Below are 26168 nucleotides of genomic sequence, written 5' to 3' on the forward strand. Positions count from 1 at the left end.
GTATACAAATGCTCTGAGTGTGGCAGATTGTATTTTTCATACACAGACAGAGAAATTTTCTGGTCCCATATGCTCTTCAAGAACCTTGCCATTCCCTATTAAGGGGTGGAGTCTACTTCCCCTCTCCTTGAACTCAGTGGGACTTTGTGACTGCCTTGATGAACACAACGCTGCAGAAGTGAAGCTCTGGCTTCCAAGGCTAGGTCATACAGGTCTGCCTGTCACTCTGTCTCTCTCGGTCTGTCTCTCTCTGTATATGAATATGTATGCGTGCACGCACACACACACACACACACACACACACATACACACATACCTTGGGAGCCCTACCCTGAAGCTACCACTCTGGAGAGATCACACTAAGAGACAACGTAGGAACAGAGAGAGACTGCCAAGGAGCCTCAGCTGTTGGAGTTGTCCCAGATCAGGTGCCTGCTGGGTGAGCAAAGAAGCCTTTGAGATGATCTCAGCCACAGTTGCCTTATAGCCACAATCGCAGGAGAGACCCTGAGCCAGATATGCCCAGTTAGGCTGGACCTCAATTCCTGATCCACAGAAACCAGGAGAGATAATAAATAATCATTGTTATTTTAAGACACTTAAGTTTTGAGATAAATTCTATGTAGCCATAGTAACTGGAACAGTGCTTGATAAATAAAATAAATACAATCTCACCTCCTCTACTCACAACCCCTCCTGAGATATGAAAGGAAACCTTCATATTCTGGATTTCACTTTCTAGCAGATGGTTTTAGTCCAAGCTCATGTTTTTCTAAAAGTCAGATTTTCACAATGTCGATATGGTAAGATTTTATGTTAAGGTTGATATGTTAAGGTTAATGTGCAAAGGTTAGGTTTAGTCCTGGATTGGACATTTTGGTGATTCCTTAGTACCCATTTTGCTTGTCTTCCATCAGTAGCAGCTTGGTAGTTTGATCACTCACCTCCAGCTCCAGAAGTACGCTATGAATGATCTAAGCCATCAGGGAATCCCAGGCCTCTTGCCAATGATTGGACCACACAAGTCAGGCACAAGCCCGTCAACACTTGGCTTTCCCCTTGGATTGGTTAGGGATGGTATAATCAGCACCACATGCAGGACTTTTGCTGGGGATTCTGGGACATAGATGCCTTCTTCTTCTGGGAAGTATTGGGTTTAGACTGCAAGCTGGAACCATTGCAGTCATTTTGGTACCATGAGGGAAACCAGCCTGAGGATGGAATCAACACACAAAAGAGGAAGATGGAAAGAATCACATAGTCTAGAGCCTTGACCAAGCCATGCCTAAAGCCCAGACTACATCTGCATTTTCAGGTATGGGAGCCAAGAAGCTGCCTTTATTGCATAAACCACTTTGGTATGGATTTTCTCTTACTTATAACCAGAAGTGTCCTAATTAATTCAGGTATCAACATATCAGACATTGTCACTAGAATTAATCCATTAGTCTAGTGACTAATGTCACTAGAGCTCTTCTCCATAGATGGAAGAGAGGAACAATATTTAATCTATATAAAATTTCCTAAGACTCTCTTTGGACATATTTCTATAAAACCTTGAGTTTTGCCAAGAAAACAGCTACCATTTTCCTGGCTACATCTTGGGTATAAGTGTGTACACATTCTGACAGTAGTAAGGAAGGAGCTGTCCCCAGACTTTCTCCTAGCTTCTGGTGGCCTCAGAAATTCCTTGGTTTGTGGATGGCCATCTTCTCCCTGTCTCTTCATATCATTTTCCTTCTCTGGGTGTCTGTCTCTGTGTCCAGATTTCCCATTTTAAAAGGATACCAGTCATATTGGATTAGGGCCCATTCAAATGACCTCATTCTAACTCGATTACCTCTTTATGGACCTGATTTCAAAATGAGGTCACATTCTGAAGTACTGGGGGTTAGGACTTCAGCATATCTTTATTAGGGGACAGAAGTCATCCCATAACAGTGGGATAGAGGGAGTGGCTTGAGAGGGTATATATGGAAATGACAAGACACCAAACATGGGAAAGTTAACAAAAACACTTTATCAAACACAATTTTGGAGTTGTCCATATGTAAGAATGCCTTGCTTTAATTTGTAGGAGAATGGAAAGTACAGGGTTCCTGACAGAGACACGTTTCTTTGCTGAGACTGGTGATGAGATGAAAGAATCAGAGCCAGGTTCCTGAAACACAGAGCCTGTGTTGCCTTTTTTTCTGGCCTAGATGTTTCCATTACAACAATCTCTGTTTTGTTGGGTGATTTTTTTTTTCTTCAGGGGATACACACAAAGCTTTGACTTATATTATTCTCATTGCATCCAACTGAATGAAATTTATGAAACTTCTTGTACAGTGTGCTCATTGTTTGGCTTGGGATAATTGAAGTGTCAGGAATATTTGCTTATTGAAAACAACTCCAGAAGGCCCTGTTACCCAACAGGCTGGGGCTACAAGGCATGCCACCCTTGGGACAGCTACGTCCTAATGCCTTTCACAGCAGGAGCATCTTCCCAGGTAAATTAATTTCACACCTGGGCAGGAGCACTGGATTAGGAGTCAGAGGGCCTTATTTCTAATAGGAACTTCACAGTTCACTTGCCATTTGACTGTAACTTTGAATAAATCATTTAACTTCTCTGGGCTTCAGAGTTAAGTAGACCTGAATAGCATGGTCTTATCTACTTCACAGGGATACTGTGTAGCTCAAAAGGGATAATCTATGTGCAAACACTTTATGAAGCAGAAAATGTTGTACAAATGTGTATAATTAATGATAAAAATTAATTATTTCTACTTCCACTCAGAGGATAATGTTGAACTAAGGAACTATAATAGGTCAATGTTCTGATGATTCTCCATTTTCTCCCCAAGATCTGTCTTCCACCCTTTTCTGCCCTGCTTTTTGCTCTGGGAGGCTGAATACTACAGACTGCATTAACTAGACCTTCCTCATCTTGTGGCTTCTGGTCGAGTTTGACCCATGAGGCGTGCTGATCAGAAATGAAAAGGTGGGAGGAGAGAAAGGTTTATACCTCTTGCTCTCTCCTTGGCCATTAGAGGTTTGGCAGCAGCTATGTTCTCCTACAGCCACAGCTCTGATTGGACAGCCTCTTCTACTCCTTTAGCCCTCACTGCGCTTCAGGTAATATCAGTACCTCTCCTCCTCTTCAGGTTGAGGATAACAGTCACCACCGTGGCTGAACCTAATGCCTTATCTCAGATGTGCCATCTGTTTCCTGAGGATGCTGACTGTAGCCATCCTGACCAAAATGTGAACACTAACTCAAGTTTTTCTGAGTGAACGATTGTCTCTGTTCTTTCAGATGGACTGTGTTGTCTCTTTAGCCATTGGGTCTGCAAAATGATTCTTCTCTTATAGAAGTGAGCATCATTGAATCTTGAAGAATTACAGGGATTTGGAGGTCTTTGCTGTTTCCCATCAGCAAATGGATGCTTTCTTTAGGTTTACGGGAGGCTAGGTCTCTACCTGTTCTTTCTCTGGTACCTCCTGCAACTCCCTGCATTTAGGCACTCCCCAAGTTCAGTCAGTCCTTCTCTCATGTTCATCCACTCTGCTCTCAACCAGCCCACAGGGAGCTTATCCCAGATCTTTACCTCTAGCCTCACCTCCTGACCCTGTGTCTTTAGTGGTACTCACTGAATCTCCACATGGATCATAGTCTCTTTTCTCTTTTTCACTCCCTGCCCCCAACTTCCCTATTTCTCTTCATGCTGCCCAGGCTGGAGTCTTGGCTCATCTTTAACATCTCCTTATGTGCAAGCAGGCACCGTGAACTAGTGCTTCTTCCCTTCAAAATAATTCCGTCATTCCTCTTTGCTCTCTCATTGTCTCAGTTCAGACCTCTCTGTACTTTCTGAATTTCTGTCACAGGATTTCCAATTGGCCTTCCTTTCTACAGTCTCTCCCCAATTCAGTATAGTCCATAGACTTTCACCATGTTAGTTTTCCTGAATCTTGGCTTTTGTTGCGCCCCTTCTCTTTGTGACCTTTGATAACTCTGCTGCCCACAAGACAGAATCTGAACTCCTGACCTTGGCATTCAAAGCAATGCACAATCTGCTTCTTGACCTATTTATTCCCTGACAAACCCTCTCTGCTCTCCTCACTCCCTTCTGGATATGCAAGGGCTTTCCAGCCTCCAGCCCAATGCTCACCTCGTACTCAGCTCCAGGAGTGACCCCTTCTGCCTCAGGGTGTAAAACACCACCCATTTGTCACGATGAACCTCAATGCTACTTGCTCTCTGAAACCTTGACCACTATAAGCCACAGTGGTATTTCCCTCCTGTCAACTCTACGAAGTCCCAGGACATGTTTGCTGAACTGAAATTGTAACTCCGAAGGGCATTGTTTACATTTGTCATTTGAGACTTACATATCATGTTGGGGCCACGTGTGTCTTGCACAGTAGGGTTAGGGTTTACCATTTATTGAATGAACAAACAAATACCTGAAGTACGCGGGCTTATTCAAACTGCTGATTCATTAAGGGGTTGGGCACTCACATGTATTTTGTGTATTAGTGGGTCTGTATGCCACATGCTTATTCAGATAGGCTTTGGGTCTAAAAAGGAACAGTGATGTTGGTGATGAGGACGATGATACAATGATGATAAGGATGATAAAAATTGAAATGACTGCCATTTCCATTTATTGAGTACCTACTCTGTGCCAGTGCTTAACATACTTGATCTCTTTTTATGCTTATAAGCAACATATGAAGTAAATATTATTACTATCTCTATATATTAGGAAATGGAGGCTCAGAGCAATTAAGTAAATTGCCCAAAATCATATGTCTAGTGGGGAGCAAGGCTGAATTTGAACCTGGTCTGGTGATGCTAGTTTGTTCTACCAACCAAACATCAAGCAACCTGTGGAAGTCTACTGAAGGCATCCAAGGATGCATTGTGTGGAAATGCATATGTGGTACCATGTCCATCTTAGCTTCCTTCCAGTGAGGGCAGAGGCCTCTCGTGAAGTTCTTTGTACCCCTCCAGTGATGCTGAGGACCGAGCCTTGCACATCAACAGCACTCATTAATAGTTTTTTCATTGATTCTAACCCACTGCATACCTGAATTTCAAGTGTGTCTTGTGGAAGGACCTGGCCAGGATTGCACTATGGGTTCGCATAGGAATTCTTTTTCCATTCCACTCATATCATAAAACCTTTAGTTTATCTAATTACTTGTCTCTAGAGCTTTCCCCTTGATGGACCTTTGTACTGTGTTGACTTAGCTGAACTGGCAGTGTTTCCCAGAATCCTCTTGCCTGTATGGTTCCAGGTTAGGGCTGCCACAGGAGAAATTTGCTTGAGATGGGGAAGGCAGAAGGGATGCAGCCACAACTCTCTGCAGATTGATGTGGGGTGCCAGGCGGGCCCCCTTAGCTCATGCTGATCTAATGGCTTATCCTGTTGGCATGGAGCAGCGCCTGGGCCTGCAGTTCCTTCAACTCCCACCCAGTCTCCTCCTTCAGATTCTCTGAGCTGCAAGCTTGCTGTGTGTGCAGTTCCATGGAGAAGGTGCCAGCTTTTGCAGGTCCTCTGCATTGTCCAATTTGGAGGTAATGAGAGACAGCCATGGGTTCCGGCCTGTGCTCATTGGTTCCAGTGTTTCCCACGCTTCCAGTTTGCGTTCCTTCCCCCCACTTTCCCGAGTTCCTTCCTGATTATCAGAGCCGCTGGACTTCAGGTCCCCGCCAGATGCAGAGGCAACAGCCTGCCATCGAGTCCACCAGCTCCCACAGCTTTGCAGGGTGTAATCTTTATAACAAATCTTTATTTCTGAATCAAGCAGTGGCTCTGCTTCTCTGATCAAACCCTAGCTGATACATCCCTCTTCCCCAGGCCCTCAGGATACAGTATCTTTGATCACATGGCCACCCCAAAGAAATTTGTTCCTGGTGATTGGGCAAAGTCACCCTCAAAGCAGGACTGGTGAGCCTCTCATACCCTTTCTCTTTCCCTCCCCACAAGACTGGTGGTGTTTCTGGAGGCAGGAGCTAAATCAGATCTGACTTGTAATGAAACCCAGTGTAAGATGCCTCAGAGTTATTAAAGGCTGTACCTGCCCATGCAAACCTGAGCTGAACTCAGCTTTGCTGTCACTGCTTTTGGAGGCTGTGGGCTACCCCCACCCCTTTGTGGTTGCTCTCAAACATCACTTGTCTCCGGCTCCTGTGCATGGAGATGGGCTTGTGATTAGTCACAGTCAGACTGGAGGAAGGGGTTGCCTATAGTAAGTGCTATGATCCCACAGGCTCTGAAGACTGATGTCTTCATCCAGGTGTTTTAATGTCTGAAATTTCACCATTAGAGAGTCATTCCTTTGGATTAATTTTCCTGATGTTTGTTATTAAAATGACATTCACCTTTGATAAAGGGATCATCAGCAGAGTGTAATAGAAAGAACATGGCTTCTGGAATCATATATCTCTGAACTCAAATCCTATCTCTGCCATTTAGAATAGCTGTGAGACTGCAATAAAATAATTATTTAACCTCTTCAAGCTACAGTTTCCCTGCCTCTTAAAATGGGAATAATCATAATATCCAGTTCAAGCTATGTCTCAGTCTGTTCAGGCTGCTATAACAAAAGTATCGTAGACTGAGTGAGCAGCTTATAAATAACAGGAATTTATTCTCACAGTCCTGTAGGCTGGTGAGAATCTGCTTCCTGGTTCATAGACAGCCATCTTCTTGCTGTGTCCTCACATGGTGGAAGGTCTCTTTTTATAAGGGAACTATTCCCATTTATGACTCCACTTTCATGACCTAATCAGTTCCCAGAGGCTCACCTCCTAATACCATCACATTGGAGATTATGAATTTTGGGGGAACACAAATATTCCATCCATAGCAGTATACAAGCAAACAAATGTGAAAGTACCTAGCACGATGCCTGGCACATAGGTGAAACTGAGTAAATGTTAGCATTTACTCCTGATTTCCTTTTCTCAAAGTGAGTTATGCATTGGAATTCTTAGGTACTAGTGGGTACTGTGTCTGTATCACCATTATTGCACTCCTATCACAGTTGGGATCTAGTGGGTGAGTGTTAAGTATCTGCTATGAATGTGTGTGTGTGTGTGTGTGTGTGTGTGTGTGTGTGTGTTAGAAGAGAGAAAGGTCACCAGAAGACCAGAAGATGAGATAAGTAAGTTTGGAAAGACTGGCTCATTTCCATCTACCTTTCTCCACTTCCATTGCCACCATTCCAATTCAAGTTGTCCTCTGTTTCGTGGATTATTTCAATAGTTTTACCTGGTTCTTTTGACTGTATTCTTATTTCTTTTTAGTTTATACTCTTCTTAGAAACCAGTGATCTTTTCAAAGTGCAAATCAGATTTTGTTTAAAACCCATTGATTCTTCAAATTCTACATGGCATTTGATCTAAACCCTAATCTTGGCCTGGAAAGCACTCCACATCCTGGCTCCAGTCTACCCCTCCTCCCTCAACTTAATTACCCTCTTCTCCCCACAACTCATTACACTTTAGCTACGCTAGAACTCTCTGAGAATTTTGGATCCTCTGAGAATTTTGGATCCGTGAACTCAAGGCCTTTGCCCATGCTTTCTCTCCTCTCTCCTCCCGCCCCACCACTTCTCTCTCCACCCTGTCTCTCTCTCCCTCCCTCCCCCTGGCCCCAATCTTCTGTCTGACTCCTACCCAAGCTTCACATCTCTGTTCATATGTAATTTCCTCAAGGAAACTTTCCTGATGGAACAAAATCAGGCCCACTTCTTATCTTTCTCATAGGAGAGCTCGTCTATGCTTTTCTTCTTATAGTCTATGTCACATTTCAAAATTATGGAATTATGTGTGTAGTTTCTTTCTGAGTGTTGTCTCCTCTTACAGAGTGGGAATATGACAGTCTTGTTCCCTGTACTCTATCGCCAGCAGCTAGCCCACTGCCCCGCACACACAGGTCTCAGTGCCGGTTAATGATGAATGAATACAGAGTAATCCTGGGATAAATCTAACTGGATGGGATTCACATTTTCTCTCCCACAGGGTCATAGTTCTTGAGTTTGTGATCCCAGAGTCTTACAAAAGCCACCCAGATAACACAGATCCTGTTTACCTCTGTATTTAATCTTTTGTTTGTTTCCTTTTTCTTTTTTAAATTGAGGCATAACTTAGAGTAAACTGCACAAATGTTAAGGGCGCAGATGGTGAATTTTTCATTGTATACACCCGCGGAACCACCACCCCAATGAAGATTCAGAATATCCCAGCATCCAGTAGGCTCCTTTGTACCCTTCTGATTCCATGACCCCCTCTCCCACCCCCACCCTGGGCAGGTTAATCACTCTTCTGACCTCCATCACCATAGATTAGTTTTGTCTGCTTCAAAATTTTATGTAAATGGAATCATACAGCTGGTATGTTTTTGTCTGGCTTCTTTTTTTCAACATGTTTTGGGATCCGATCATGTTACTGTGTGTAGCAGTATGTTTTTTTAAAAAAATTTATTTGTTTAATTGTTGAGCAGTATTTCACTGAATATATATATGTATGTGTATATATATATTACAGTTTATCCATTCTACTATTGTCTGACATTCAGTTATTTTCAACTTTAGACTGTTATGAATAAAGCTGCTATGAACATTCATGCACATGTGTTTTGGTGGACACGTCTTTGGGGATAGAATGAGGAGTGGAACTGGTGGGTTTCTATCTTTAAACCAGGCTCTTTTGATCTGTGGTGCATCCTTCAAAAAATTCTGGCACATCTCAATCTGAATTTACAGCTGAGGTTAAGTCAGGGGTGATTATCCACGTAGCACTAAGCTTCTTACTTGTGGGGAATCCTTCCTATGGCTTTTTAGTAATGGCATTCAGGGGTTTGTGTCAATGTCATTTAACAATTTGATACTGAGCCTGTGGGATGATAGGTCCAAGCAACTTAAAATTATACTCTAAAGTGACTCTGCCTATTGAAGCTTACTAAGGAACCATAATAAGTCATCTCAAAAATGGTCATCTGAGACACTAAGAAAATGTTATTCTATATGTTTAAATCATTGAGCTACAGAAGCATTTCCAGGACACATTTTTTCAATTACAATGATCCTAAGACAGTTGCTTTGACTGTTCCTATAAAATGCTTTAGCTATTCCTAATATGTCATTTACTCTCTGATTTATACTAATGCCGATAGAATATTGACCATTCGCTATAACCCAGTTGTGGAAGATTTTCTGACATAACTGTGTACTGATTTTTTTCCTTTCTACTGGAACACATAGGGTTAGTAGGCTGTGACCATTACACAACATCCGCCAAATTCTGTGTGCCCTTTTCCCAAAAGATAAATTACACTGAAGGCGGAAAAATGTAATCCCTGAAGATTCTCTTGCCAAAACACCTTCTTGTCTTTAAGGACCTTTGCTTGTTGTTTGATTTTCTATGGGAGAACTTGCAAACATTTTCCTTAGTGCCCTGTATGAGGTAAGAGAAGCTCAGAGTCTGCCCCAGGGGATGTAATAAGTGCAGTTAGACCACCTTCCCCATTGGAGGCAGTGGGCCAGTTACTCGCCTGGACCGCAGAGAGGGCTATGACCTCCCTTTGTCTGCTTCTGAGAACTCAAGAGGCTTATCAGCTTGGGGGGCTGGGACCACCCAGCTGGGGAAAAATAGAACTTTTACCAGAGAGATGGAAGCATGTGGGAAATATCTGAATCATGCTTTGAGTAAAAATGCAGAGACAACCACATCCATTTGGACACCTGCCTCTTAGTGTCCTGAGACATCCTTCTCATTGCAATGAAAAGCATTCCAGGAATGGGAGGCAGCTCCCTATTTTGACTGAATTCTAAAATATCATTAAATGATTATATTTAATTCCCACTATGAGCCTAACTAAGCAGGTACTGTCATCATCCCCAATTTAAATATGGGAAAACGGAGGCTCTTCGAGGCTGAGTGTTTTGTCTAAGCTTGCACAGCTTCTAAGTGGTGAAATAGAGGTATGAACCCAGGCAGCCCAACTCCAGAGCCTGACAGGGTCTGGGGAAGAGCTGGCTCCAACACAGGGTGACATCTTCCCATTCTCCCCCCTACCTTTTTAAGTTTCATCTGAAAATGTCATGCAGGGTCACCCTTAGTGCACAGAGGAGATGAAGAAACAAATAAATATGGGGGAAGAGGAAATGGAAAATAAAACTCCCACTAGGGTCTGGCTATTAATGTGTTTGCACTGTTCCTACACTTGAATAGATCTGGTTCTGAGTCTGCTACTTAAAAGGAACCAAAAATGACCTTGAATTGAAACTCCTGCATAGGAAGGTGCCGTGATGAGCTCAGAGAGACCACAGCACACCTCTGCAAGGGCTCTGAGCACCATCGTCATGGTTGCTTCCAGTCGGCAAGGGGGGTGGGAGAGGGGCGGTGGGGCGGGGGGGATGCTGGTTAGGTGGTTTCAGTTCTGATGAACTACCTGACTGCCAATACCAAGCCTGGGTTTTCCTCTCTACGGGATGGAGATGATGGGAGGGGAGATGGCCTTTCCAAAGGGGAGACTCTTCCATCAGCGGCTTCTTAAGATGGTTTGCCTTTGTGGAGGCAAAGCCCTAGTTAACGTAAGTGTGGTGAGATGGGGGGGCCTCTAAAGCAAATACCAGTATCAGCCAAGTTCTCCCCTCTTCGATCTCGTCTCCTGTTGTTCTCCCTCTTTTCTCTGTTCGGCCACCTCTTGCTGTTCCTGGAACACACCAGGCACACTCCTGCCTCAGAGCCTTTGCACATGCTCTTTATTCTGCCCAGAAGCTTTCCTCCTAGCTACCCCCATGGCCTGCTTCCTTTCCTCTCTCAGGCCTTTCCTCAAACATCCTATTTTCAGTGAGACCTTCCCTAGTTACCTGTTATAACCACAATTGCATTCTGAACTCCACCCACTCCCCAACACACATGCCTCTCCCTCTCCCCTTCCCATTGTTTATCTCCTCTAGCTGAAGCTTAGCTCCATGAGGGCAAGGATTTATGTCTGCTTGATTCCTGTCTATATTCCAGCATCCAGGCTAGTGTGTAGCCAGTACTCAATGAAGAACATGTTGAATAGATTAATGAGTAAATCAAGGAATCCTGGCTTTGCCATTTAGTAACTAGGCAACCTTTAGCAAATTAGTTAATGAGGTGTTCTATACCTCATTTCTACTACAGTAAAATTGGGATGATAATTCCTACCCTCCTATTGTGAGTTTTAAACAAGATTACAGAAGTACACACCAAGGACAATATTTGCATGCACTCAATGATTTAGTTTGTGAGTTCGATGAAAGTAATACATATAATAGTAGTAAACATTTTTAGATTATTTATAGGAAATAACCTACCAGGCACTGCTTTAACCACTTTATGTACCTTTATTCATTTAATTCGTACATCCTGTAAGGTATGTACTATTATTTCATCATCCTTGTCTGAGAAATAAAGAAACTGCAGGACTAACTTGCCCAAGGCCACATGACTAGAAAAAAAATCACTGAGCCTGGATTTGAACTCAGGCCTATCTGTTTCCAAAGTCCGTCACTTAACCACTTCCCCACACTGCTTCCACCAGGCAAGAAGACATAATTTACATAATACAGGTATAGAAAAACAGATTCAAGTAGTGAAAACTTCTATCTACAAATAGTTTAGTTTTTAAACTGGTGGAATGTCTTCATAGATCAAACATGATAATAATTCACTTTCTAAATCAACTGGAATATTTAGATAGCGGCCAAATTATATTTAACCCCAAGCCATGAAATACCTTTGGCCAAGAAATGCTACAATTGAGGAGATATTTGGAAACTGTGTTTTATTTAGACACAGTCTATATGAACCAATACATTTCCATTTTAAAATAGAGAGCAGTGTCATTTAGTTTCCAAAGTTGAGTGGAAACAAAAACCAGGGCCATATAGACACACCCTAAACGAGCACCTGCTTTTGAGGCCGCCTCAAACATTATTATCCTGTTTTTCTCGTGAATTGGCTTCAATCACTTGTGATTCCTGTACATTTAGCATATCTCATAACCAGCCATCATTCATAGTCTATTTTAAGTTTGGTTGTTAAAATACTTGGTTTCGCTCATGAGAGAGAGAGCTCAGTGAGACTATGTCTTCTCCATTCATGGTGCTGGTTCTACAAGTCACTGCATACCCAACAGGGAGGTATATACACACAAACTTTCCAAATCGTCTTTAAAGGCTTTCAGTTCCTTTTTTTCTTTTTTTGGTTTCTGTTGCCTTCCCAGTAATGGCTAAGACATTGTCAGTTTGTCTTTCTTCTTGTAATTTCTCTAGAAGGCCTTGTGGCCCAGGCATTCAGTTGGGACCCAGTTTCAATCTCCCATTGATTTTAGTCTGGCTCTCTTACTTGCAAGGAACAGAAAGTCATTTAAGCTAGCTCAAGACAAAGGGCTTTAGCATATTGTATTATGTCACTTTATTTTTAAATGGTAAAAGAATGTTTGTGGAAATCCAAGAACGGGAGCCATATTAAATCTTGGCCTCAAAGAGCCCAGAGCTCAAAGGTGACTCTAGATTCAAGAAGCCTCCCAGCCCTTCAGCAGCAGGAGTTCATGGATCTTTGACTTCTATGATTAAAGTGACATGCTATATGTCTACTTCATCTCGTCCTAGTGCTAACTGATGGCTATTTTTCTTCATGCTCAGGGCCCTAAGAGAGAATCTGATTGGTCCAGTCCTTCTTCCAGGGCAGACTGTAACTCCCTGACAAGCCTATGGATTGTGTACCGTTGGTTCAGGTGCCTGGGCCACAGCCAATCATTTACGGACAGAGGATGTGGGGCTCCGAGTACTAAACATGGCTTCCTGGGCCTGCCCCTGTGGCAGGAAGTGTGGGCAGGGTGGATCCCCTCAGAAGAGGCTGTGGGTGGGTTGGCACAGTGCTGACCTTTCCAGAATACTATCTTGTAAGAGACTAATGTGTTACCCAAATCACACAATGGTATACCAAGATAAGATGATATTATATTGATGAAGACAAAGATGCAACTTGGAAAGACATCTGCAAAACCACATGCATACATCTTTGCAATTAGCATGCTTAAAACATTAAACAAATTTCATTATTTCTTTGTGATATGTTTTATCAAAAAATGTTTATTCTTTTGCCTGATAAGTCAAGCTGTTAAAGCCCTATGGCTTTCTTAGTCAGGACCTCCAAGTTTTGGTGAACAGATTACACTCAGCACAATTCTAGCTGATGCCATTAATAGAGATTTCAGTGTGTTAACCAAACTGAAGCTGCATTAACCTTTGCAGTTGCCCAGCCAGTTATTCAGGTTTTGTTTTAATTGAGCTGGTCAGACCCATTGATTGGTTATTACCATTGACTAAGTATACACAATACCATGGGCCACAGCTTTAAACACAGGCATAATGTGTTCGTGACTTCAGAGGTCCCTTGTGTCAAATATGTGATGCCCGTGGTGCTGGTGAGCTCTCCTCTAAGGATTGGCCCACTGCCACCCATGGACCCTGAAGAACAAGGGAGATACAATGGGGACATTTCCATCAGGATGATGATGTTAAGGAGTGTGGGTCAAGATCCAGGTCTGGATGCATTGCTGCAATGGCTGGGAGAGTTATGGTGGTGGTGGTAGGGACTGCTGGTATAAAGGTATAAGGCATGACGAACTTGGCCTGCATTACAATTCTAGAGAAAAACCACCTAGGCAAAGACCAAATCCTCATGCATCTGTCTTAAGATGAGATGAGTCACTACCCATGGCACGCATTGGTGACCTGCATCTGTGTGAACTGTACTCTCTTTTCTTGAGTCCCCAGCAGAAACCAGTCTCTCCTGACACTAGAGGTCCATAGCACTCTAGCTGTGCTTCTCTGTGGTTTACATCACTTTCTACCTATATTAACAATCTCTGGCTCATTTTTCCCCACCCTCTGATGGAAATTTGCATTAAGATGAGATCAGTGTCTGATTTCTGCCTGGTGTTCCTGCCATTTAACAAATGTTTGTTGGATGAATGAGAGTAAGAACCTAAATTGCCTTTTCAGTCACCAGATTGACTGTGGCCATGTTGCTTCATTGTTCTCTCTGCACAGTGACAGTATTTGACCCAGGAGGAATGTCTGAGATGATATCATTGCCGAGTGAAGCTAATTTCAGTGTCAAGTTTATTTAAAATTTTCAAAGATCTCTAATGTAGGTACTGTGAAGCACCATCAGTGTATCCCATAATATATGGAAGGGTCCACAGGTACAGTTGATTACCAGCAGGAGGATGGAATTCCAGGGGCAGATCAGAAAATCTTGAGTATATGGAGAGAAGGAAGTGGAGGAGGAGGAGGAAAGGAGGGTAGTAGCTAACGTTTATTGACAATTTACCATGTGCCAGGCCCTGTTAAAAGCATTTTACATAATTAAGTCATTTAAAACTCACAACAGCCATGTGGGGAAGTTACCATTATTCTGTTTTACAGGGGAGTCTGGTGCAAAACAGAGCAGGTTGTCCTGTGGTCCGTGCAGTCTGACTTGTTGGACTCCGGAACCCCCTTCTCCTTCTCCTTTTTCCTTCCCATTCTGTTTATACCTCATAAATTCAAAACATTGTTGATAAATGTTAAATATTGCTAAATATTAGATATTAAAATATGGTTTAATTAAGAGTAATTTATTCACTCTAATTTATTAACAAAATTTCATGAACCATTATTATGTGACAGACACTTTTTCAACAGTATCAGGAAGCCTTGAATGGTCAAAAACGAGTTGATGATCATTCCTGATTTCATCCTTGAGGGGCCATGCTGGTTGTTTTCTGCTCTCACGGAAGTAAGCCTAGGTCTTTGATAGGCCTCAGAATGTCAGTAAGATAGACAAGTCCGTTTTTTGCTGATATTAATACTTCTCGGAGCATAACGTTGGTGCAATGTTTTTCAAGATAAAACAAAACTTTCCTTCACTGGTGTGAAGATGGAGAGAGATGAAATGAAGGTGGGAGTCAGACAGCCCTGTCCTACCACAGCTGCATGTGCAGCTACTCCAACAATCACTGTGTCTGCTTGGGCAGGTCTCTTTTTCCAGTCACACCCGATGAAGGAGTTCACTGCCTTGAACCTACTCTGACTTTCAAAGATACTACTCCAAAACCTCCAATGTTATTTGGATAAACAATTCCCACTCCCTGGAAGGGTCCGTTTATTCGTCATTTGTTTTTACTGTTGACACTTTTGGGTTGGTGATAGAGAAGGCTTTCTGGCTAGAAGCTTGAGGCTGTGTCTAAGACAAGGAAGCTAAGCCAAATGGCAGAAAGTTTCGACTTGGCCCTACCAGCCAAAAAAAAAATTCACCTTTCCAGGAATTTAAGTGTCCTGTGTACACACTGCCCAAAGAAGAGCAGGGATTACATAATTCTTCCGATATTATACTTAGGCAAAGTGGAGAATTGAAGTAGCATCCAGAATTCTGGTTTGGCAACACAAGTACTTCACAATAATGCAACAGTATTCACATGCCTAGAGCAGCCAGGCATATACTGGCATTCAGTAAATATTTGTGGAATAAAGGAGTGAATAGAAAAAAATCTAGAAAGGTATCAATTGTAAATGTTGAAAGTAATTTTCATCTCTTTAAATAGCTTCAAATTCTGGTTTTTCTATTATAAATATGTGTTATTTGTATAATAATAGTTCTTAAAAAATGTAGCCTAGAGGGGTGGGATAGGGAGGGTGGGAGGGAGACGCAAGAGGGAGGAGATATGGGGATATATGTCATATATGTATATAGCTGATAGCTGATTGACTTTGTTATAAAGCAGAAACTAACACACCATTGTAAACCAATTATACTCCAGTAAAGATGTTTAAAAAAAAAATGTAGCCTCAGTTTTCCAGGAAATTACTGATTTTAAGCTGTAGTGAGGGCAAAGATAAGCCTGGATTTTTCTGGCTTTATTATTGCCGAGCTCAGCTTTATTGTGAGTAGTATAGCTACAACCCTTGTGGATAAGTTCCTGGAAGACTGGCCCTTTTCAGAATCTGGATCCAGTTAGCACTTTCTAACCAGTGGGGAAGTAACTACTTGGTTCTCTAAGCAAAGGGCTTAAAAATCACAGAATGTTGGAGGTTGTCTTGCCCAGTTTTCTTAGTTTGAAGGTGAAGAAACTGAATGTAGACCAGTGATTGCTTAGCCTTGAGCAAGCCAATGGTGAAACTGGTAGTAGGACTCAGCTCTTCCAACTGTAAGCACATTTCCCCATTTCACTCTATCAGTCAGAAATCCAGCAAGGAACTGATGGCATACCTAATTGGGTAATTGAGGAAAATTTAATAACGGGATTATTTAAAAGGTGTGGGTAGAGTTAAGATGACCGGCAAAGGAAGTGAAGCATTCCAGGTCATGCAAAATGGAGAGCTGTTACATTCCTAGGCCTGAGGGAGGCAAGAGTGGGAGCAGTTATAGAACCTGGAGAGATTAGGGGTATTGAGAAGGTGCCGGATATACTGGGGCCTCCAGTAGAGGGACACAGTGCATCTGCAGCAACCTGAGGGCCTGAGAGCTGCGTGACAAATAGCCCAGCCTTATTCTTTTCCCAGCTAGAAGGCAAAGGTCAAGCAAGCTAGTTGATTCAGTTTAAAAAGGTCGACATCCCAGGGCATAGAGCAGTGAGGAAAGATGGAGGGTGGATTCAAGGGGCCTGTGGAAAATATCTATCACATTTGAGCTATAGAAGATAAACCGCGTCCTATCTGCTCTCACTTCAGCTTCAAATCGTTAATAACCTGGACAATTGTGGTTACATTTTTAAAAACTATTATTATACAAATAATACATATTTATAATAGAAAAACCAGAACAATGCAGCTATTTAAAGAGATTGTAATTACTTTCAACTCTTTTTTGTTTAATTGGGGTATAGTTGCTTTACAGTGTTGTGCTAGCTCCTGCTGCACAGTGAAGTGAACCAGCCATATGCATACGCATATCCCCTCCTTTTTGGATTTCCTTCCCATTTAGGTCACCACAGAGCACCGAACAGAGTTGCCTGTGCTATACAGCAGGTCCTCATTAGTTATCTATTTTATACCTAGTGGTGTATATATGTCAATCCCAATCTCCCAATTCATCCCACCCCCCTTTCTCCACTCTGGTGTCCACACGTTTGTTCTCTACATCTATGTCTCTATTTCTGCTTTGAAAATAGGTTCATCTGTACCATTTTTCTAGATTCCACATATATGTGTTAATATACAATATTTGTTTTTCTCTTTCTGGCTTATTTCACTCTGTATGACAGTCTCTAGGTCCATCCACATCTCTGCAAATGACCCAATTTCATTCCTTTTTATGTCTGAGTAATATTCCATTGTATATATGTACCATATCTTCTTTATCCATTCATCTGTCAATGGACATTTAGGTTGCTTCCATGTCCTGGCTATTGTAAATAGTGCTGCAATGAACATTGGGGTGCATGTGTCTTTTTGAATTATGGTTTTCTCAGGGTATATGCCCAGTAGTAGGATTGCTGGGTCATATGGTAGCTATATTTTTAGTTTTTTAAGGAACCTCCATGCTGTTCTCCGTAGTGGCCGTATCAATTTACCTTCCCACCAACAGTGTAAGAGGGTTTCCTTTTCTCCACACCCTCTCTAGCATTTATTGTTTGTAGATTTTTTTGATGATGGCCATTCTGACTGGTGTGAGGTGATACCTCATTGTAGTTCTGATTTGCATTTCTCTAATAATTAGTGATGTTGAGTATCTTTTCATGTGCATCTTGGCCATCTGTATGTCTTCTTTGGAGAAATGTTTATTTAGATCTTCCGCCCATTTTTTGATTGGGTTGTTTTTTTTTTTGATATTGAGCTGCATGAGCTGCTTGTATATTTTGGAGATTAATCCCTTGTCAGTTTCTTCATTTGCAAGTATTTTCTCCATTCTGAGGGTTGTCTTTTCATCTTGTTTATGTTTTCCTTTGCTGTGCAAAAGCTTTTAAGTTTCATTAGGTCTCATTTGTTTATTTTTGTTTTTATTTTCATTACTCTAGGAGGTGGGTCAAAAAAGATCTTTCTGTGATTTATGTCAAAGAGTGTTCTTCCTATGTTTTCTTCTAGGAGTTTTATAGTGTCTGGTCTTACATTTAGGTCTTTAATCCATTTTGAGTTTATTTTTGTGTATGGTGTTAGGGTGTGTTCTAATTTCGTTCTTTTACATGTAGCTGTCCAGTTTTCCCAGCACCACTTATTAAAGAGACTGTCTTCTCCATTGTAAATTCTTGCCTCCTTTGTCATAGATTAGGTGACCATAGGTGCATGGATTTATCTCTGGACTTTCTATCTTATTCCATTGATCTATATTTCTGTTTTTGTGCCAGTACCATACTGTCTTGATTACTGTAGCTTGGTAGTATAGTCTGAAGTCAGGGAGCCTGATTCCTCCAGCTCCGTTTTTCTTTCTCAAGATTGCTTTGGCTATTTGGGGTCTTTTGTGTTTCCATACAAATTGTGAAATTTTTGTTCTAATTCTGTGGAAAATGCCATTGGTGATTTGATAGGGATTGCATTGAATCTGTAGATTGCTTTGGGTAGTATAGTCATTTTCACAATATTGATTATTCCAATCCAAGAACATGGTATATCTCTCCATCTATTTGTGTCATCTTTGATTTCTTTCATCAGTATCGTATAGTTTTCTAAGTACAGGTCTTTTGCCTCCTTAGGTAGGTTTATTCCTAGGTTCTTTATTCTTTTTGTCGCAATGGTAAATGGGATTGTTTCTGTAATTTCTCTTTCTGATCATTCGTTGTTAGTGTATAGGAATGCAAGAGACTTCTGTGCATTAATTTTGTATCCTGCTACTTTACCAAGTTCGTTGATTAGCTCTAGTAGTTTTCTGGTGGCATCTTTAGGATTTTCTATGTATAGTGTCATGTCATTTGCAGACAGTGACAGTTTTCCTTCTTCTCCAATTTGGATTCCTTTTATTTCTTTTTCTTCTCTGATTGCCATGGCTAGGACTTCCAAAACTATGTTGAATAATAGTGGCGAGAGTGGACATCCTTGTCTTGTTCCTGATCTTAGAGGAAATGCTTTCAGTTTTTCACCATCAAGAATGATGTTTGCTGTGGGTTTGTCATATATGGCCTTTATTATGTTGAGCTAGGTTCCCTCTATGCCCACTTTCTGGAGAGTTTTTATCATAAATGGGTGTTGAATTTTGTCAAAATTATGATTGGTACTTTTCTAGACTTTTTATTCAACCATTCATCCATCTATTCATTCATTTATTCATGCCACAAATATTTATTGAATGTCAATGTGTGCCTCCCTGTTCTAGGCATGTGTATATTAGAATAAACAAAATAGACAAAAATTCTTTCACTCAAGGAGCTAACACTCTAGTGGGGAAGAGTCCCAATAAACAACATAAATAACCAAAATGACAATATGTGACGTAGTGATTAAGTGGTAAGAAGAAAAATAAAGCAAGGGAAGAAATAAGAGTGTTATGGGGGAGGTTTTATAATTTTAAATAAGGTGGCCAGGGATCCTTGTGGGGTGTGTGTGTGTGTGTGTGTGTGTGTGTGTGTGTGTGTGTGTGAATAAGAGAGTGAGCAAGCCAGCAATGACCGCCTGTTTGTAGGGCTTTTCCTCTGGCTAATTGCTGAGTGTTCAGATAATGGAGAGTGTAGGTGGTGTAACTTCCCCCCTCCCTCGCAGTTTCAAAATGTCTCTCTTTAGATTTTTTTAAAGGGCAAAGCTTTCTCCACTCCTTATATTAACCATTAAAAAAGTGCTGCGGGGAATCCTCAGTGCAAGTTTATTAGCCAAATTCTTGGTGTCTGACCCTTTCTAGCTGGGTGACTCGGGGGAAGTCATTTAACCTCTCTGAGCCTCAGGTTCCACATGTGCGAAAATGAGGGTTTTGGTGACAAGGAAGGAAATAAGATTAGATCTGAGAGGGACCTCATGCCCAGCACACAGTTGATGGTCAATATATGGTGGCTTCTTTCCTTCTGCGGACAGAGCTGCCGAAAAGGCATGTTTTGGTAAAACTGAAGACTTGGGATCCACAGAATTGAGGAGTTTGCCAAACAATCTATTAATAATAATAGCTGGCATTAATTGACCACCTATGTGCCAGGCAGAACTTTTACATGTGTGTCTCATTAAATCCTTGCAATTTAAGATGAGGCAATGGAGGCATAGACCCTCTTGCACAGCTGGTAGGTCACAGAAGCAAGGCTTGACTCCAAGTCTGGCTGACATCAACCTGTGCTGTCTTTACCAGATGCTGTGCTCTTCCTCTCCCCTGCCCTGCCCGCATGAGGAAGAGTCAACGCTGGATGGAGCCTGAGTGTAGGGAAGGATTTTCTCATTATTTGAAAGCCCATGAAGATCTCTAGACTACCAGGTAAGGACCATTTATGACCCTGGAAAAATGTCTTTACTAAATACCATTAATGTAGTGGTTCTGAAAGTGGGGAACTGGGCTGATTGCCTGTGAATCGCCTTGTTGTTTTTTTTTTAAATACATATGCTAGGACTTTATCTCTTGAAATTCTAGTTAAGTAGGTCTGGGGTAAGGCCTTGAGTGTCTATATTTTTCAACATCGTCCCAGGTGTTTCTGATTTGCAGCCAGATTTGGACACCTCCCTATGGCCCAAACTAATAATGCACCTTGCGACTCTTCTGTTCCCTTTGCTTGGTTGCCACCAGGATCGTGAATTATAACTCTTCCCAATGGTAGTAAGCATGCTGGGTAATCTAATCCAGGCTTCATCTGAATCTTTGATGAAAGTACTGGGACAGTATTGCCTTGAAGCATCTAAGTGGAGAGACTCCCTCCTGGTCAGCCCACCAGTCAGTGTTCTTTGGCCATTGAAAGAACAGTCCATCAGCTGTTCTACCCTCCAGACCACAGCTTCCACAAGGACATTATGAGAGACCTTGTCAAATGCTTTGCTGAAATCAAGGTACACAATGTCTTTGCTGCTGCTTTCACTAAACTCTCTAGAAGCCCCAACAAAAACAAAGTGCAATTCGTTGGCATAACTTTATCAGTGAACCCATACTAGCTGCCAGTATCAGCAACTTCTTTTCCAAGGGCTCAGAAGTCTTCTTTTGAGAAACAAAAGAACCTACTCTCTTCTTTGCAGGTTTCCACAAATGTGAGCTGGAAAATGGTGCTCACATCAGTCAATTGTAAAACCAATTGGGGCCTCAAATGGCATCACTTAGGTCTTGATGCATTTCTCTCCAGAACAAGGGCTATCGGCATGTCTAGGGACTTTGGAGAGAAGGAAGTGCTGGAATAACTCTAACCCAGTGGTGTTAAAATTGTGCATTTGCCACCTTTCTTTGGTAATCAAGAAAGGAGAAAGCTATATAGTCATTTATATTAAATGTAGATCATTTAGTTAGTCTACACTGGCAACCTCAGACCCGCACCCATCCTATTGCTTTCTTGATGACAACAAATGGATCTGACCTCTCTCCTCCTCCATCACAGCAAACATGGAGTCAAAGTTCCTAACTAGGAGGGTTTTTTTTTTTTTTAATTGGTTTGTGTTTTTTATTTTATTTTTTAGAAGAGTTGATCTTTTCTTACTTTTGGGTCTAGTAATTCCCTGTGAGTCTTCAAATGCCCCAGTAAGTACTTTGAAAGTGAATTTTATTACCTTAAGGATACGGCTTAATCAACACTGTCCTATATATCGGATCTGTATGTTACCTTTCATCTTGGTGCTCATGTTTCTAGACCCTGAGTTAAACTTATTTGATTTATTTATCCTGAAGTGTCCTATTTATGTATAAAGATCAACATATTCAAAACTTATAGTATTAATACCACCTTGAAGAAGTATTCTTTACTTTAGTAATGAATTCACTATGTGATCCTTTAAGTAATGAACACAGCCAAGAAAATACATTTAAATCAATGCCCTCATTTTTATAACTGTGTATATCGTATATGCCAGTGTATGCATGTAAAGATAGTCTTGTCATCATCCATTAGTTACTTTTCTTTCTCATAAATTAACAAACCCATACATTCTTCGGTCTTATTGTAATAATGGTTTTGAATTATTATTTTTTTCTGAACACTACATTTTAATCATTGGAGAACATGTAAAAATGTTGAAGAGTAAAATGATAGTCACCATCTATTGAGTGCATTTACATCAGGCACTGCTCTCTAAATGACATACATGCATTAAGTTATTAAAACTACATATTATATTATGACATTATGATATAATTATTATTCTCTACCTTTAAGCATTTTGCTTTTCTTTCTCAACTATCACCCCAAATCTTATAACTCAGAGAAAGCCAGTTTTTTCCTTCCCTTGTAATAAAAAGAATTCTAACATATTAATAAAATACTTCCTCATTGCATTTTTTGCATCCTAAGTTTAACTTGAATAGAGCTGCATGTATTAGTCTTTTATGTTAAGGTTGAAAACTTTTATTAAGGAGTGATATGAGATCTTTATAATTAGCCCCAGGGTGGGATTTAAAGATGGCAGAGGGTTACTAAATTCATTCATTCATTTGTTCATTCTCATGACAAGAATTTATTGAGCACTTACTACATGCAGGACACTGTGGTAGACATTAGGAATACAGAGATAAATAACACTCTTCAGATTCTTATTCAACATCCATCACAACAAATTATCCAAGTGCAGTCTCCACTTAGGCCACTGGGCAAACATCTTGATGCATTTTAGAGGCAAATTCCCTCTGCCCAATGCTGGCACCTTCTTCTCTGATCCTCCCTTATTCTTATCTGTGTACTATTCTTGAGGAGTACATGAGTTTTTATTGACTTAGTTCATGCTCTATCATTCAGTGTGGATCCAAGGCTCTTGGTGGCACAGAATCCATTTAACCTCCCAGCCTTATTCCCAGAAGACTCTGCTAAGTGGATTCTTTGCATCTCATGCCCATGAAGTACCCAGTACTTTAGAGACAGAGGGGATTTTACCTAAAGACAGTGATGGTTATCTGACTTAGTGCAGATGTTAATTTAACAGTGATGCTCTCACCCAATCCAGGGGTCATGACCCTCTCTTGGATGGTCTTTCTTCCACACTGAGCAGATGGTCCAGCCTTGTGAGTTCTCTGAAAAACTTTAAAAATACTGTGTCTCTGCAGCTTCCTTCTACTTCACCCTTTGACCCAATGTTTGCAACTTAATTTGTAGGGACCAGTTCTTGTAAAATAAAAATGCCCTACTTAGGCTCTGATCTAAGATGTAGGTTGGATTTCCAGCAACCATGGAAATAATTAGGAGGGAGAGTGGTGGAAATGAAACCTCAGAGCAGCCAAACTGGCAGACATCAAGGTCATGCACTAAAGCCCATACAATTTTTTCTGTTTAACAGACTTCTAGGCCTCGTGTGTTGTTTTCTTATTGCCGCTGTAACAAATCACCCCAAATTTAGTAGCTTAAAACAACACAGATTTATTGTCTTACAATTTTTGGAGGTCAGAAGTTTGAGATGGGTCTCTCTGGGCTAGAATCAAACGTCAAAAACACTGCATTCCTTTCTGGAGGTTCTCAGGGAGAACCTCCTTTGCTTACCTTTTCCAGCTTCTAGCTTCCAGCTGCCTGAATTCTTTTGTTTGTGGCCCCCTTCCAATCATCAAAGCCAGCAATGGCTGCTCGAGTCTTTCTCTTATCAGATCATTCTGACACTGACTCTCCTGCCTCTCTCTGTCTTTCACTTCTAAGTACCCTTGTGATTACAGTGAGCCCAACCAGTAATTCAGAATAATCTCCACATCTCAGCTGATCAACAACCTTCATTTTCCCTTGCCATGTAGCACAGTATATTCAGAGACTCTAGGAATTGGGACATGAACATCTTTGGGAGGCCATTGTTCTGCCTTCCACACCCAGGCTCAACTATACATATCCTTAGTTCATGGTAATACAACTATGGTTATTTGATGTATGAGCTTTTAAAAGCAGGGAGCACTGAGTGGCAGACAATAGGCACAATAGCGTCTACAATAGGAAATGAGAGCTGAAAGCCCAATGTCAAAAGAAGAGATCAGAACTGAAAATCAGCCACAGAACTAGCAAATCACAGAGGCTGAGGTCACAGAGAATGGGGAAAATTCTCTCTATCATGGTGCCTGGGGGTGTTCTGTTCTATGACACAGAGCTTTAAACACTGTTCAAAACTGTAACCCTGCCTGAGTCATTAAGAAAACATTTTTTTTTTAAAAAAAGAAAGAAAATGTTTTATTCAGTTTTAGAAACAAGCAGTGCACCATATTTTTTAAAAGAGGATTTTAAAAAATGAAACCATAAAACATCTAGAGGCAATCTAGTGAATATTCATCTGATTTCTCAATGAGAAGGATTTTCTAAGCATGAAAACAAAGGAAGGAATGAAAACAGAAAGGGAGCCATATTTTAATATAAATAGATATTTATATTTACCTATTCAAAATAAGGCAAATTAAAAGGTAAACAGCAAGCTGCGAAAATTATTTGTCACAAAAATTACGTCAGTAACCTTAACAGAGTTCACACAAATCAACGAGAAAAATATTAAGGCCACAAGAGAAAAATGGTATATTATATGTAGACAGTTCATAGGTGGACAAAATATTGGTGGTAAATTAGTATATGTAAATGTTTAAATTCACTGGTAATGAAAAGTGAAAACAGTTATGGCAGTTTTAACTTATCAAATTAACACTGGTTTTTAAAAAATTGATAATATTTAATGTTGGTGAGGGTGTGGTAAAATATCACTCTCATAACTTGCTGGGAGTATATAAATAGTACAAATCTTCTGGAAGGCAATTTAATACTATGTATCAAGAGCCTATAGATACTTATATATTTTGACATATTAACTCTACTTTTATGTATTTATTCAAAAGAAATAGAAATAGAGACAACTTTTTATGAAAAAAGATGTTCATCCTTATTTATAATAAAACAACTGATTTATCCCATGAAGGTAATAGTTAAATGAAGTATGATGCATTTATATTACAGACTCTTACAGAGCCATTAAAATATATTTTCTTTCTTTTTTTTAAAAAATAAATTTATTTATTTATTTATTTATTTTTGGCTGTGTTGGGTCTTCGTCGCTGTGCACGGGCTTTCTCTAGTTGCGGTGAGCGGGGGCTACTCTTCATTGCGGTGCGCAGGCGTCTCATTGCGGTGGCTTCTCTTGTTGCAGAGCACGGGCTCTAGCCGCGCACGCTTCAGTAGTTGTGGCACGTGGGCTCAGTAGTTGTGGCTTGCGGGCTCTAGAGCTCAGACTCAGTAGTTGTGGCTTGCGGGCTCTAGAGCTCAGGCTCAGTAGTTGTGGTGCATGGGCTTAGTTGCTCCGCGGCATGTGGGATCTTCCCCAGCCAGGGCTCGAACCCCTGTCCCCTGCATTGGCAGGCAGATTCTTAACCACTGCGACACCAGGGAAGCCCCAACATATTTTCAAAGAATGTTTAATGATATAGAAAATATTAAGTGAATTGTGTCATTTATTCTATATTAAAGCAGACATTTTATGCAGAGTAAGATTAGAGAAATTACATCAAATGCTAACAGAGTTATAGGTTTGTGAGTAACTTTTGCCTTATTTTTTCTTTTCCAAATTTTCAAGCTTTTAAAAATAAGCATATGTTTACTTTTATACTCAGAATTGTTTTGTTTTTCATAATCAAAAGTAAAGATGTATATACACTTTAGAAAGATTTTCAGATAAAATGGCTTAATTGTTTTGGGGTCTGAAGCTTCAGTTATGTAGACAATTCATCTATATGAAATCTTTTCTCCCAAAATTGTGGATAAGACATTGGTATACTTTGGAAATACTGGCCTACTTGAGTAAAAGATTAACTTCATAGAATTTGGTTAAGTGTTTGGCTTATGACAGCATTTTCCCAAGTGTGTTTCAGGAAAATGGAGTACTTTAAGTTGTCTTGTGAGAAAAAGTATTTGGAGTTCAAATACAGTTAGAAAATACTGTATACTGTATTCCCTTCTCAGAGAGTCATAAACACATTAGCATTTTCAAGGCTCTGAAAAGTCCTGCAGTAATGAAACCTGCTTAGTTTTGTTTAAAGCAGAGTTTCTCAAAGTAGTACTCTTCAGAATTCTCTTGAGTAACACCTATTAACATCTTCCCACAAATCATGTTTC

General features: G+C 40.8%; 1 long non-coding RNA gene across 1 annotated transcript in view; it reads left to right on the plus strand.

The window, feature by feature from the left end:
- LOC133096392 (uncharacterized) overlaps window positions 1–26168 on the plus strand; it is a 395413-nt gene that overhangs the window by 138867 nt on the left and 230378 nt on the right. The window contains exon 4 of the long non-coding RNA XR_009701773.1: window positions 20279–20401. This is a non-coding gene — a long non-coding RNA (uncharacterized LOC133096392). The remainder of the gene's footprint in view (window positions 1–20278; window positions 20402–26168) is intronic.

The sequence above is a fragment of the Eubalaena glacialis genome, chromosome 1, assembly GCF_028564815.1.
Source record: "Eubalaena glacialis isolate mEubGla1 chromosome 1, mEubGla1.1.hap2.+ XY, whole genome shotgun sequence".
Taxonomy (NCBI): domain Eukaryota; kingdom Metazoa; phylum Chordata; class Mammalia; order Artiodactyla; family Balaenidae; genus Eubalaena; species Eubalaena glacialis.